This window comes from Thermobia domestica, chromosome 16 (assembly GCF_964235325.1).
Source record: "Thermobia domestica chromosome 16, izTheDome1.hap1.1, whole genome shotgun sequence".
NCBI classification, from domain to species: Eukaryota; Metazoa; Arthropoda; class Insecta; order Zygentoma; family Lepismatidae; genus Thermobia; species Thermobia domestica.
Window position 1 is genome coordinate 59178885 of NC_137469.1, and position 14129 is coordinate 59193013.

The window sequence follows — 14129 nt, forward strand, 5'->3', positions numbered from 1 at the left end:
TTCAATCCTTTGTCGATATTCGGAACCCACGTTAGTGGTAGGCCCATCCTGCATTACGTTGGTATTGCAGAATGCCGCAAAACATAGAAACTCGATCATAAGCATAAGGAGTTCCTTCTGTTTAGCCTTATGTCTACAGCGCGTACCTTTGGTATACGAGGTACTGGGTTTGATTTCCGGTGGGAGAGCACCGAACGCATTACTGTGGTTTAGATCTCACTTTAAATTTTGGATCTCGATTTATATAACCTCGCTGCTGACAAACAATGTAAATACAAATCAATCAGTATCAGTTAGTTTAGGAACTTTCAGTATCAATTAGTCATATCAAATCAATTAGTTTAGGAACTTTCAATATCAATTAGTCATATCAAATCAATTAGTTTAGGAACTTTCAATATCAATTAGTCATATGAAATCAATTAGTTTAGGAACTTTCAGTATCAATTAGTCATATCAAATCAATTACTTTAGGAACTTTCAATATCAATTAGTCATATCAAATCAATTACTTTAGGAACTTTCAATATCAATTAGTCATATCAAATCAATTACTTTAGGACCTTTCAATATCAATTAGTCATATCAAATCAATTAGTTTAGGAACTTTCAATATCAATTAGTCATATCAAATCAATTAGTTTAGGAACTTTCAATATCAATTAGTCATATCAAATCAATTAGTTTAGGAACTTTCAATATCAATTAGTCATATGAAATCAATTAGTTTAGGAACTTTCAGTATCAATTAGTCATATCAAATCAATTAGTTTAGGAACTTTCAATATCAATTAGTCATATCAAATCAATTAGTTTAGAAACTTCCAGTATCAATTAATCAAATCAATTAATATACGAACTTTAAGTATCAATTAGTCATATCAAATCAATTAGTTTACTAACTTTAAGTATCAGTTAGTCATATCAAAATCAAATAGCTTAGGAACTTTCGGTATCAATTATCATCCAAATAATTAGTATAAGAATTTTCAATACCAATTAGTCATATCAAATCAATTGATTTTAGGAACTTTGAGTATCAATTATTCATATGAAATCAATTAGTTCAGGAACTTTTAATCAACCATTCAAGGTAAGTGAGAAGTATCAAAGCAAAGTGAAATTTGGCTTAATGGAATTTATATTTAATGAAAATTTGTCTCCAACATAACACTGTAAAAGTTTCATAAGTCTTTAATAGCGTTGTAATTTATTTACACCTCCAAAAACCTATGTAAATATCACTAAATGCTGCTACAATATTTGTGAATTTCTTCAGCAATGTCATCATGTTCGCTTACTGTTTTTGGATTTGTTATTACACAAGCAGTAAAATTGCACTGTACTCTGCTCTTTCTACCTACTACCTACTAGTCCTTTGACTACCTACTAGTACTTTTTTAATACTTTGACTAATACTTTGACTAGTTCTTTGACTAATACTTTGACTAGTACTTTTTAACACTTTAATACTTTTTAGTACTTTTTAATACTTAGTACTTTGACTGAACTCCAAGAACTAATTTCCGAGAGATTTTCTCAAGTCTTCCTTCAAAAATTCCTTTCTCATACCATTGATATTTATTTTTTAGGTTCAAAAGCAATACATTAGTCAATCTTGTCTTGCTAGACATAAGGAGCACTTTGTTTCGAAACATCTCTCACATTTCAAGCTACACGAGATATTTTTGTTATGCGCGCCATCTGCCCTTGTTGAGAAGAAGATGTATCTTCCCTTCACAGTGAGAGTCAACACTTGGCTAGTCAATCCTGTGGTTGGCCTGTTAGGAAGATAGTTATCTAACGGAAACGAACATGTTTTAACATGACATTTAGTAGTTTTCTTGTGTCGAACTTCTCTCTTACGGAATATTTTAAATCGTAAAACGCTGTCACTGCGTTCGCAATTTAATTTGAGAGTAGCATGATAAATAAGATGAAACAAAATCGTTCAAATTAACGTTCCGTCGTTGTCCTGTGCTATCCAGGGATTCTCGGATTTTTCGCATTCTTGATTCCTGATTCATAAAGGCAGTAAATGATAAAACAAGGTAGAAATTTTCCTACTCCTGTGAATTGCCACAATTAGAAGAGGGCAGGTGTGTCCAGGCCTTCCTAAGACGATGTCAACCCTTAGAACAGCGTTTCTCAACCACTGTGTCGCGACACATTGATGTTTCGCGAATACATGTCAGGTGTGTCGCGAGATTTTTAATGTCTTCTAAGATCTTCAGCAAAGAAATTATCTTTTACAGGAAAATAAAAAATCATCGCCAATCGACTTGATTTCATACTTGTCATCCAAGCTGGAAAGTTTGCTTGTAACACTGTTCATTTTTGTTTGGAAAGAAACACTGGATGTGTGTCTGTCAAGAGTTTGTCCATGCATAGATATGCTTTGTAAAAATCGTCAGGGGCAAATATCTTACTATGACGGTCATATATTTCTTTCTCATATTCCTGCTTAAGAGTCATAAGTTTATTTTATGTTAATATGTTTCTATTCAACATGACATCTTTGAGTTTTACGTCCCAGGATTATGCCGGTTAGGATAAAGGAGACGGTGATGATGAGTATTGAATGAAATGGTGGAGTGAAGAAAGTGGGAGGAAACGGGGAAACCCCAAGAAAACCCACGCACACGGTGTTTGTCCACCACAAAGTCCACTTGGCGGGGGCTGGGATCGAACCCGGGATCCCAAGCACCAGAGGTGAATGCTCTACCACTGAGCCACCGCGGCCTCCAGTGTTTCTATTCAAGAGTCTAAGAGTTGCTTGTAAAATTTGTCACATAGTCGTTCCATAATAATAATAATAATAATAATAATAATAATAATAATAATAATAATAATAATAATAATAATAATAATAATAATAATAATAATAATAATAATAAAGTATTGTATGCATTTTTATATGTTTGCGTTTTTGCATCTAGAAAGAAAATCAAATGCAGGGGTGTCGCGAAAGTTTGAAACGTACTTTGGTGTGCCCCATAGAAGAAATAAAGTTGATAAACGCTACCCTAGAATACCATTGGACGGAAGGCAAAACTGTGGTTGTTTTCAGAAGGGCCTATGTCCTCCATAGTAAGGTACCTTAGTTAGCAATGCCCCTAAGTTCTGTTAGAAATGAGTTTATGGTTTTACCTTCATTCTAGATTAAATAATTAAACATTATGTAATTACTTGATAATTTCATATATTAAATAATAAGTGTTCGAAAATTGAAACCTCTAAACAGTTGCAGAGATTATTCGAAATTCTTACCAATTTGAATACCATGAAATAAAGATGGTAAAACCAAGTTCCAAAAGACAGGCAGATTTTGGGTAGTGAAGTATTCATCATTGTATACCAACCTGCGAAAGGAAAGAAGAAGAAAGAAAGAAATGGTGACAGCCGAGAAGCTATCTGTAAATGCTTATTTCATTGCTGACAGGTAACGTGTGATTACCTGTCTTTTTCTCTGTCTGAAGCTATTTACTGCGGTTGTCCGCAAGAGACACAAAGCGCTCGCTCGTCTGTCTGTGGAAGGTTCCAATTACAAGTGTTGCGGACAGACGCAGGAGCAAAGCAGATTGACCTTTCGAGGTCAAAGTTTAAATAGTCTTTAAAAACTTCTCCTGTCACTCTTAAACACAAAGTAAGTTGTCGTCATTTCATGTAAGTAAATACATGGACATTTTTAGTTTCAAGTTTCACGTTTAATCGACTTCTTTTGATTGGTGATTCATTATCTTCGACTGACTGATTATATTCTACAAGAGGTTATGCAGTTTCTACGGTTATTTTTACTTATTTACAAAGAGAAGCGCTTCTTCCAATTCTCATTCAACCACAACCTGATTGACGGCATTGAGGGACCACGGTAGCTCAGTGATGGGGGCTTCACCTCTGGTTTGTGAGGTGCCTAGTTCTGTCCTAGCTCGAGCCAAGTGGACTTTCCTTGGGATAATCCCGTTTCCTTCCCCTTTCTTCATTCCACCAATTCGTTCATTATTATCACCAGAAGCGGATTTAAGTTTGGTGAGCCCCTAAGCCAAGGGCGCCCATTTCTCTGTAAATTGGGGAAGGGGGCATTCAGATGCAGAAGGCACAAATATGAGGATTTTAAGACAAATTGCATTGAAATTATGCCAAATATTGTATATTCATAAAAACAATGGGGGGTCCACATGAGCTTTGGGGTGGCCCGGGCCCCCTCAGCCCCCCAGGATCGGCGCCCTTGCCCTAAGCTATTTATGTTCATTTGTGCAACCAGTCCATAGGGCCCCATTAGTACTTACACCATAGGAGTCTACACAACATAAATTACTGTTACTATGTATAGGTTTTATTTTGTTTGTTTTTCATTTTTGATCTTACAGTATGTACACCGAGTTCTCTTTTCCTGTAATGTTTTGTGGCCCCCAAGAGAGTGCGGCCCTAAGCTATAGTCTGTTTAGCTTATATGTAAATCCGACACTGATCGTCACCACCGTCTCCCTTGTCCTCGAAGTATAATCGTGGGACGTTAAATTCCAGAAAAAAGGCCGAATAACTTCTCGACTACTGAACTCCGTTCTCCACTTACGTATCCACTTCGTGCCCATAATTCGAAAACCAAAAGTCAATATAGAAAATTATTTTACAGGGACACTAAACAAATTGAGGCCTACTTCAATATCAAGTTATAACAAGACCAGATGCGCTCTGTGCATTGCGTAGTATTATGCTGTCACTGTTATTGCTTTTTTTTCGTTTTGGTTTTTAGAAAATTTATGAAATGAAGGACGAAAACACAAAAGAGAATAATAAAAATATAAAATTATATATAAAAAAAGCTTATATGTAATAAGTTACTTTTAACTATTTCTGCATTTCACAAAGAGTAACCGATATCCAACTCTTTTGCACATTTTTCACATGACTTTTATTCAACTTTCTTGTAGTTTCTTTTTATGTTTTATCTTTTTATTTTCTAATTTTATTTGCGTTTATATACGTTTATCTAGTTGCAATTATTAGGCTATATTAGTGAATTATCTAATGTGTAATCTCACCAAAGACAATACAGAGAAAAGAAATCATAGGTCATTTAAAGTTTAGCAAAATATACCATTGTCAAAAATCTCCCTACCAAAGTGACGGCCTAATATTTTTTATTTATTTATTTGTTTAAATTTTTTTGAGTTTAACGTCCTATGTTTAGCCTATTCTCTGAGGGTAAGGAAGATGGTGATGATAGTAATAAACGAAACGGTGGAACGATGAAAGTGGGAGAAAACAGGAGAACACCAAGAAAACCAACCCCCGCTGTGTTTGTCCTCCACAAAAGCATACTTAGCGAGAGGTGGGGTCGAACCGGGAACCTCACAGGCCAGAGGTGAGTGTTATGCAACTGAGCCATTTTCAACAAGTAGCCCAAGCAATAATTTATGTGTAGTATATAGATAGTTTCTTTTAGAATTCCATTTGTTATTATTTTAATAGCTGGTAATTAGTTTCGCCGGGAATTACGGTAAATATTCATCGTTCATTGATTTCAGTGGTATTTAGGATTTTGTTTCGGGGAGGGCTATGCACAATACGGAAATAAGCAATTATATTTTTCTGTTTGGGTGCCGACAAAATTTTAATGAGATAGTGCATATAACAAATTTATTTCGAGGGGGGCTTGAGCCCGATAGCCACCCCTAAATATGTCACTGATTGATTTTAACAAATCTTTGTTATAAGTTTACACTGTGCTTCGTAAGAGGTTTGTTCCATGTATTTTCTACTAATCTTTGTTGCTATTTAGCGATATATATCTTAAGGATCAGGAGTGTTGTTATATAATATAATATGGTGCCGAAACCCGGGTTAAAAAATATAATTTTTATTTATGTAAAATATAAATAAAAAGTTATATTATATTATATAACATCACTCCTGATCCTTAAGATATTATTGAGCAAATATGAATAAACTAAAATAATTAACTCACTATCGCACATATGTCGTTTATTAGAAAGTTCAGATCTTTAATGTGGGACAACTTAAAACATTATAACTTACGTTTTCTATAATAAACAAGCAATCCGTCGTCATGGTTACCAAAAAATTCCATTACATACATTAAAATGTGTGTATGACAACATTCAAAAACACAAAATCATAATTTAATGTCTTCTTCCTCTTCTATCAAGATATCTGGCTAGAGCATATAAAAATCAAATATCGCCCAAACATTTACAAGCTTATTACAAGAAAATGATACAACATTACAAGCTTAATACAAGAAAATGATAATGATACAACATATCGTTGTAATCTCAACTTAGCTAGTCAATAACTTGGGAACCAAAAGTCTGTGCAGGAAAATATTTCATGTACGTATACTAAGCAACTCAAAACCTATCTCCATGCAAAGGTTGATCAAGATCAAATAAGTTCTGTAGATCATGTACAATGTATACTGTCCGTGATATTGACTTTTAAAAAAATAGGGTTCTGTTCAACAGCGAGGCTATATGAGACACGGACTTACGGTTTAAAGTTGGATCCGAACCACATGACCGCTGGAAATCGAACCCGGGTCTCCTATGTCAAAGGAGCGTGCACTAACCACCTAGCCACGAGGAAGTTCGACTTTTTAAAAAGAGGAATCAAATGAAAGTTTAGAAGGGTTACAATTATAACTCAGAAAGTTCCAAAATACAGAATATTTTGTCATATAGGGAATGGTAAATGACGAAAATATTTTTTTGATTTATGATGTATGATTTGTATAGGTTCCATAATGATCTTCATATCTAGTCAAAATTATAAAATTATTAACAGTATGTCCATTCCTCGTCTGGGAAAATAAAGAATATGGAAAATGTTAGAAATATACGCCTATATAATGTAAAGTTTTGCTTATGTAGGTATAGGAAGAGCTAAATTATACACGGAAACCTTTTTTATTGAATTTTATTATGCATTTTTAAATAAAAAATAGTGTAATACATAACTATTTTAATATAAATAGTTTATTACTGCTGGGTAAAAAGATGTATCTTAAGGCCCGAACAGTCTAAAAAAATCTTTATAGATCTCCGAGCAAACTAGGTAGAGTAAATTTAGGATCCCCAATGCTCCACGCAAGCAGACGGGGTTAAAGACCACAAAACTCTACGCAAGCTGGGTGGCTGAGGTTAAGAATCTTACAGAGTTTTAAGCCAACTAAGTAAACAAAAAAAGAAAGCCTACAGCTTTAAGCAAGCTAAAGGCTTTTAAGTTAGGTAGCTCCAAGAGCTTTAAGCAAGCTAAGGGAGAAGAGGTGTCTAATAATAATAATTGCTCTGGTCTTCCTGTTTTTTTTTAAAAAGCTGCTTAGTGTGGTGGTGGCGCTAATGTTTTTTTCTTGTTACACAACTAATAGTGTTAGACCCTACTGGTATCTGTTGTCTGACATTGTAGTAATTTGTTGTAAGATGCACATAGTTGATGTTTATAAATACAGGCACATGTTAGTTGTTAGTAAACAGAGCCATGTACGGGATATTACAGCATACACATTTTCAAGTGTGGTTTTAAAATAGTAGTTGATACAAGTTCCATTTCACTGGATTTACGTGATTGCTTACCCTGTGTCCTCCCTTACAGGTCATATTTCATAAAATTCTTTCTTCTGATCAGTTTAAGGTACACTCTTGTCCAAAATTTTTGTCGCATGTCTATAAATATGTTGTTGTATGAATATAATTTGATAACGAATTCGATCGGTATTTCTTATAATGTTAGTATGTGTATAATCGGCAAAGACATGTATGTGGCAGATTTCATGTCAAAAGAGCAGTAAATAAGAACAATAAAACGAAAACAAAACTTTCTTGTCCATTTAGTAACATTTTGTTTTATTCATTCTAATGTTCATATTTATAATTCTTTTCCCATGAAATTTACCACAAATACACATTTCCCGATTATACACATTGTATCAGTATTAAAAGTACCCTGCAAAATCATTATCAAATTATATTCTTACAAGAAGACAGTTATAGATATGCGACAATCATTTTGGACATGAGTGTACATAGGAAAATTTCAAAATTTTAAGCCTCCTGTCTCATCTGCAACTTAGGGTACAAGAACATTATTCCTGCAAAATTTCACGGTTTTTGTAGACCTGAGTGCATCAGTGAGAGCGAGAATAGATCTTACTCTCATAGATCTGAAAGTTGAATCAAGATCCATCTGTCTTCCTTCAATTCCATTATTATCTGCTACGAGCATTGTATCCATCATAACTGTCGTATTTGAAACAGGAAGCACTACGTTTTAAAGTTTATTACATATAATATCTATCGAGAGAAATAATATGTAAATAAAACGGTATAATTTTCCAATCTTTCCGGGGGAAAGAAATTGAAGAAACTGCTTTTTTTTCGGTGATTTAACATTTCCGGAAATTTTACATTACAAAGCATAAACGCCTACGGAAAATCGAAGCAGAAATAGTGTTTGTATGGTAAATAAATGTTTAATATAGTATTTCTTCTGATATCTAATTTAATATTTCTTCAACTATATCTATGGTGTGGATCAAAACAAACTAGAAGCTAAAAGTACGTGTATTAAACGATACAACAAAATTATAAACATAATACTTACATTGAGTTAATAGCAATTCTGAGATTTCAACCTGAAAAGACAAAAAATAATAAATATATATTACTTTATGAGATAATTAGTTTATCGAAGGGTAAAAAAATGTTTAGACTTATGATCATTACTACAGAAATAATTATAATATCTTAAAATCAAGCTTTCTGGTGAGATAAACAGAATAGGCCCTACGTAGAGTCATTTTTAGCGTTGTATTAAGGGTTTGGCTAACGCGTGATGCTAATTTCCATATTTAGAAACACATTCGTGAAAACTATTTATCGAGAAAGGCCAACTCCAGGTTCTTCACAGGGTTGTCCAAACACAATTACAGAAATCCAGATATGGCAGACGTATTTTCTCTTATATTGATTTCTCCAATTTTGTTTGGACAATCTGTGTCATTTATTGACATGAAACTGATACTGAAATAGACTCTTATTAAACTTTTCATTATGACATTAGCAAAATGACAATGGATAGCGTGCTTAATAAGTCTATCTAACTCTATGGTCTATGGAACCCGGAGGTTCAATACCGCGTTCACAAAAACTCTCCACTGACTTCTATCCATAGCAACTGGATCAAGTTTCTACTTTGTATTCCTACTTTTGCAAGATCCATCTTAATATTGTCCTCCTATCTGCGCCTAGGTATTCCTAATGGTCGTTTTCCAATTGGTCTTCCAGTCAAGACTTTGAAAGCGTTTCTATTTTCTTCTATTCTGGCTACATGACCTGCCCACCTGAGTCTCCTAGACTTGATGACCCTAACTATGTCTCGCAAACCGTATAACTTACGTATTTCCTCGTTATGAAGTTCCCGCCATTCCCCATTCCCTTTTCTCTTGGATCCGAATATTAGTCTCAAGATCTTGTTCTCAAATATTTTCAGTCTATGTTCTTTCCTCAAAGTAAATGACCATGTTTCGCAACTATACAGAACAACAGGCATGATTATCGTTTTATATATTTTAAGATTCAAATTCCTCGACAGAATTCGCGACGACAAGAGATTTTGAACTAAATAATAACACGAATACCCTGCTTTAAGTCGACATTTAATTTATTCTTGCGTGGTTAATAAGATATAACCTAAATCTATCATTAACTCTTGAATTTTTTATTTCTGTTTAACTAAAATATTGTTTACAGGTATGATCTGTATCAATCTATAGGTCACATCGAACTAAAGAAAATAACATTCTTAACGTAACTTCTGATACGTAATTTTCTAGAAAATTGTGAAACTAAAAGCTATGTAATTCGTTGTCAATACTAATTGACAGTTTTTTAAAATTGCTGCAATAAATTATTTATTTTCTTACTGTATACGAAGTAAAATACAGTTAACTAGTAGATAGTATTTACATCTTGTTTTTCTTTTCCTAATGATAACACACAGACCCTACTTTACACACATTCTGCTCGTAATGACCGCTTTCCGTAAATAAAAAATCACGCTACCGACTTTTTTTTTTTTTTTTTTTTTGAAATCTTTATTGTCATTCAACATATGGGAATAAGAAAAACTACCACTAGAGGGTTTCGCCCTCTTTCTTAGCCTGGGATGTGGGAGCATCAATTATTATTGATTGCATTTTAGTTGGGTAGTGAGCTGTCAGAGGAAATTTTTTTATAAGTAACAATATCAAAAACAAAATGTTGCAAACACATATACGTGCATTAATATAATCGAAAATATTTGATACAAAAAAATAACATTTATGAACAGTAATAATATCTAAAGTAATACATAAATAGTATAAGAGAATAAGTGCGTAAAATAAATAAGGGATGCAGAGAAAGCAATAAAATAAATTAATAGTCAAAATATGAGTATACAAAAGTGCTAATGAATATAAGCGCATTGTAAGGGAAGATGTTTATGCTCATGATAATGAATGCAGTGCACATCACATCACAACACAATGAAATAAGTTAGTGAGACGAATGCTGGTTAGTCTTCTGTCTTGGGGCGACTCAAGACTGATGTGAAACATGGGGAAGCCCTTATTAGTGTTGTGGGAGACAGTGCTATAATGGCAAGAGATGAGGAATGTCATCATAGATGAGCTGTCGTCGGAAAAATCTTGCATGATGATGATCATCTGGAAGTTGTCGAGCATAAATGGAAAGGAGGATGCTGAGGGGTGTATAGCAGTATCGGTACTGAAAGTCTTGTTTCAAGTCTGTGAATATGGTGTCGAGAAATATATCTTTATATGAATGGAGACATTTAGCTATATATTTTTGGCATAAGAGAGCTATGTGTTGGACAAGCGGAGGAAAATCAATCTTATTATAAAGGTCATCATTGGGGTCGGTAGTTTTATGCGAAATGCAAGTCTGATAGCATGATTTTCAAGAATGTCTAATCTATTGTAAAACTTCTGCGGAGCAGAACACCAGGCTATATGATCAAAAGTAAGGCACGCACCACTACGCATAAAGGCTTTATAAGTATTCAGTAATAATTTAGAGTTTAAACCCCAGTTTTGACCTACAAGACGACGTAGAAAATGCAATCGTTTTTTTTTTCTTTCACAACAAGTTTCTGGAGTTGGGCTGTCCACCGCAATTTATCATCGAAAACAATACCTAAATATGTAACAGTTTTAGTAGGTTGTAAATGATGATCACCAACACGTATCCGTAGCAAATTTGGATTTCGATGAACCCTGCTGCGACGGTTGGATGCTAAAATTACTATAGCTTGTGTTTTGTCTTCGTTAACAGTGAGTCTCCATTTATCGCACCAGTGAAGAAATGCTGTAATTGTAATCTGTAAGTAAACGTTAATCTGCTGGATTGTTTTACCAATAGTGAGAAAAGCGGTATCATCCGAATATTGGAACAGATATGTATTAGGTGCTGGAGATGGCAAATCCAAGGCATAGAGGATGTAAAGAAGAGGTGATAAGCTTGAACCCTGTGGTACACTGGTGAATGGAAATATAGGATGCGATAGAGAGCCGTTGATGTTCACGTAGGCAATACGGTTGAGTATAAAGGAATATATAACTCGGAGATAAGTGAGAAGAATTCTTAGTTTCAAAAGTTTATAAAATAAGCCGTAATGCCAAACGCTTTCTCCAGAACCATAAGTATGAGACAAGACGGTAGTTCTTTGTTATAATGATTTGTAATAATAGTGGTAAGGCGAAGAAATTGGTCATTAATACTATATAGCGGCCGGAATCCTGTTTGGTGAGAAGGTAGAAGGTTATGCTCATTAAGATATAGATGGAGACGGTGTACTAGGATTTTTTCAAATAGTTTACCTAACGTACAAGTTAATTGTATGGGTCGATACGATGTCACGGAGTGAGGTGGTTTGTTAGGTGTTTTAAGAACATACAAACATTAGACATCTTCCAGTCCTGCAGATAATAACCAGTTCGTAGAATAAACGTATAGATTGTTGCTAAGAAGACAAAAAATTGTACTGAGCACTCTTTAATAATTCTGTAAGATATACAATCAAATCCAGGAGCAGTATTACGTTTACGTTTAAGAGCTCCACGTATTTCATCAGAAGTAATCTCCTGAGTCAAAGGATTGGAGTTATCTAACTCATGCGATGTCGAAGGTTGGAGCAATCGGTTAAGTGTCGGCTCAGATAGTCGGGGACTTAAACGGTGTGTGGATAGAGGCGGTGTAAAGACTGCTTGCAAACGAGGTGCAAAAGCATCAGCTTTTACGATCGCCCTGTACCAGAGGGTAAGTAGCATTAACTTTCTGTCCAGTCAATAGGTTAAATTGCTTCCAGTATTTTGTAGGGTGAGTTTCCGTGTTCAGCTGTTGCACACTTTACTCCAACTAAGTTTTTTTTGTGGGCAACAATGTAGTTGTGGACTATGCATTACCAACGACGCGCTAGAGCTAAATATTCAAGGTTTCGTGTCCTGGTATTCAAGGTACTGAGGTGGTAATATTGGTTGATACGTTTTACCATGGTAGGTAGGGATATTCTTGTTAGCACTGTCAACAAGTGCAGTGGTTATGTTATGAACGGCGTTGTTGAGATCAATTTCAGATGTTGGTGGTTCTATCTGATCCAACGCGATATTAATATCAGTTCTATATTGCTCCCAATTAGTTTTATCGTACAAGAGAATATTTCTTGTGAATGTTGGAGATTATGGTTGGCGTGCATGGTTGATTTGGACCTTCATTGGTAGGTGGTCACTACCGATACAATCAAGAAAAGTTACAGTGACTTTAGCAACTAATGAAGCTGTGCTAATAAGAACATCGGGAGTAGTTTGACTACTGGGCCTGGTGTGTCTGGGTAGATTGTATATATGTCCATGCAAACCTATCAATATATAATCAGAAAACTGAGTTTTATCTCTATCGAAGCGACTGTGAATATTCAGATCTGCTAAGATTAAAAGATGACGATACTGGGAAAACAAGTATCGAAAGAATTCTAGTGGAAGTATATGTCCTGGACGGACGTAGATCATAGCCACAGTTAGAGCCAAGTTTGATAGATATATTGTCGTCACTAAGTGCTCGGGTAATGGAACATGCGTTGGTACGGAGTGATGTCGATAAGGAAGCTTATTGCGTATTCCAATTGCTACGCCGCCTTGTGTTCTGGCGTTAGTGTCTCGGTAATCATGCCGTACAAACTGATACCTGGGAAAGCGTATGGATTGTGGAGGTTTAAGAGCTCTCTCGTTCAATGCAAATATATCGACCTATTCTTCTAGAAGCAGTTGTTCAAATAGTATTCGATATTGATTCAAAGATCGAATATTCATAAAAAGAATAGTAAGACCCATACTGAAACAGGAGTGGGTTTTAAACTGCAGTATTGCGTGGTGTAATATGAAAGTGAACAAAGGGACCAGAATACGTGGCATATAGTTTACCTTGGAAAATAGCAGAGGCTGCTGTAACAACATGATCGAGAATGAGCTGACACTGGGATGGAAATATATTTTCTGCAAAATAAGAGTGTACCCATTATTGAAATGCATGAGCCATATATTATTAACTACAAATTGTATAAGCAAATAGTTTAATCGTATCTTTATTGTTACACATACATAACGCAGCGAACATGGGAAAAATGAACTTATTATTCCATACTTTTAGTGTAAAATAGGCAATGCGCTAAGGGATTTATCTAATCAAATCGTTCCCAATAAATTTGCATGTTTGCAGTACCATCTATCGACAAAAGGTAGCAGCAAAAGTACTACACTATTCACTAAACATATGTTCGAATCAGTTCAGTGAACCAAAGTAAATTGTAAGATTCAAAGGAATCACTTTGCCCGCTCCTTACTTTTAGAATACCTAAGTTAATTTCACTACATGATGTTCTGCAAGCTGTCGCATCAGTCAACTATAATCATCACATATTTAATTTCCATTCCTGCTATTCAATTCTAGGCATTCTGTAACATTATTATTATTATTATTATTATTATTATTATTATTATTATTATTATCGAATTGCTTTTTCTTTCCGATTTTCTTTCGAATGACGATAGAAGA

The 14129-nt window shown here is 34.6% G+C and overlaps 1 protein-coding gene across 1 annotated transcript in view; it reads right to left on the reverse strand.

The window, feature by feature from the left end:
- LOC145673072 (facilitated trehalose transporter Tret1-like) overlaps positions 1-14129 on the reverse strand; it is a 527605-nt gene that overhangs the window by 349162 nt on the left and 164314 nt on the right. Inside the window, exon 2 of the mRNA XM_081742422.1 lies at positions 8623-8653. The gene's annotated coding sequence lies outside the window, so the exon portion shown is untranslated. The remainder of the gene's footprint in view (positions 1-8622; positions 8654-14129) is intronic.